The sequence below is a fragment of the Micropterus dolomieu genome, linkage group LG07, assembly GCF_021292245.1.
Source record: "Micropterus dolomieu isolate WLL.071019.BEF.003 ecotype Adirondacks linkage group LG07, ASM2129224v1, whole genome shotgun sequence".
Taxonomy (NCBI): Eukaryota; Metazoa; Chordata; class Actinopteri; order Centrarchiformes; family Centrarchidae; genus Micropterus; species Micropterus dolomieu.
In genome coordinates this window covers 1,686,263-1,688,737 of record NC_060156.1, presented here as the reverse complement: position 1 = coordinate 1,688,737, position 2,475 = coordinate 1,686,263, and positions in this window count along the sequence as shown.

The window sequence follows — 2,475 nt, the reverse complement described above, 5'->3', positions numbered from 1 at the left end:
GAGATCTGGTGACTGTGGGGGCCATTTTAGTACAGTGAACTCATTGTCATGTTTGAAATGATTGGAGCTTTGTGACATGGTGCATTATCCTGCTGGAAGTAGCCATCAGAGGACGGGTACATGGTGGCCATAAAGGGATGGACATGGTCAGAAACAATGCTCAGGTAGGCCGTGGCATTTAAACGATGCCCAATTGGCACTAAGGGGCCTAAAGTGTGCCAAGAAAACATCCCCCACACCATTACACCACCACCAGCAGCCTGCACAGTGGTAACAAGGCATGATGGATCCATGTTCTCATTCTGTTTACGCCAAATTCTGACTCTACCATCTGAATGTCTCAACAGAAATCGAGACTCATCAGACCAGGCAACATTTTTTCAGTCTTCAACTGTCCAATTTTGGTGAGCTCTTGCAAATTGTAGCCTCTTTTTCCTATTTGTAGTGGAGATGAGTGGTACCCGGTGGGGTCGTCTGCTGTTGTAGCCCATCCGCCTCAAGGTTGTGCGTGTTGTGGCTTCACAAATGCTTTGCCGCATACCTCGGTTGTAACGAGTGGTTATTTCAGTCAAAGTTGCTCTTCTATCAGCTTGAATAGGTCGGCCCATTCTCCTCTGACCTCTAGCATCAACGAGGCATTTTCGCCCACAGGACTGCCGCATACTGGATGTTTTTCCCTTTTCACACCATTCTTTGTAAACCCTAGAAATGGTTGTGCGTGAAAATCCCAGTAACTGAGCAGATTGTGAAATACTCAGACCGGCCCGTCTGGCACCAACAACCATGCCACGCTCAAAATTGCTTAAATCACCTTTCTTTCCCATTCTGACATTCAGTTTGGAGTTCAGGAGATTGTCTTGACCAGGACCACACCCCTAAATGCACTGAAGCAACTGCCATGTGATTGGTTGATTAGATAATTGCATTAATGAGAAATTGAACAGGTGTTCCTAATAATCCTTTAGGTGAGTGTATAGTCAGACTAATTTCAAAACTACACTGAACAAAATTATAAACCCTTTTGTTTTTGCCCCCATTCATCATGAGCTGAAATCAAAGATCTAAGACTTTCTCTATGTACAAAAGGTCTATTTCGCTAAAAAAACCTTAACCTTTCTGGCAGTCCGACCTTAACCCTTAAACCGACCATCAGACGAAGCCCCTGGACCAGCATGTAGGCTACTACCAGCGGTGTCTCCTCTTTCTGAGGGTCTCATGGTACCACATAGATCTCCCTTTCCCTGTCTCCTGGGTGTTTTTACACCTCACACACCAGTAGTGTAGTCACATGCGTGTACATGTAATAGAGAGCACTCTGAAGGACTGTTTAGGCTGTGTGTTATCAACAACGCAAAGACTTTAACAGCAAATGACAGTTACAGGTGGGAAAGGGTGTCATTTTGTATTCAAACATGGTGGGGACATTTTAGGGCTCAGATTAGAGTTGCGACAAAACACTTTGCATATGAGATGTGACAATCCAGAATATTGGTGTCACGAGATCAAGACTAAAAGATATTTTAATAGTATTTAAAGAAATATTCATTGATGCACACGATTGGGGGGTCTGGTTATGATTATGAGCATTAAACATTTAATTTCCCGCATTCTGGAGACATTTTCTGCACCAATTTATGGTGGAAATGTCTAATGTTTATTGTTAATCACCATCTAAGTCAGCCAATTAATAATATAATAATAATATAATATATAATGTATATATTATATTTATCTTTATATATTCCTTTAGGCAATATTATCAGGAAATATTCCATAAACTTTCATTGTTATGCAGATGATACTCAGTTATATCTATCAATCAAGCCAGATGAAACTGATCAGTTAGCTAAACTTCAAATGTGCCTTCAGGATGTTAAAACCTGGATGACGTGTAATTTTCTAATGTTAGACATTGATAAAATTGAAGTTATTGTTCTGGGGCCCAAGCACCTCCGTGACGCATTATCTAAAGATATAGTTACTCTGGATGGCATCGCCCTGGCCTCCAGCACCACTGTGAGGAATCTTGGAGTTATCTTTGATCAGGACATGTCGTCTGAAAATGATGCAGAAAAACTAGTCCATGCATTTGTTACTTCTAAGCTGGATTACTGCAATTATTTATTATCAGGCTGCTCAAAAAAGTCCATTAAGACTCTTCAGCTGATCCAGAATGCTGCAGCACGTGTTCTGACAGGAACCAGGAAAAGAGATCACATTTCTCCTGTTTCAGCTTCTTTGCATTGGCTTCCAGTAAAATCCAGAAAAGAATTTAAAATCATTCTTCTTACCTACAAAGCTCTTAATGGTCAGGCACCATCTTATCTTAAAGAGCTCATAGTACCTTACTACCCCACCAGAGCACTGCGCTCCCAGAATGCAGGGTTACTTGTGGTTCCTAGAGTCTCCAAAAGTAGACTAGGAGCCAGAGCGTTCAGCTATCAAGCTCCTCTCCTGTGGAACCAGGTTCCAGTT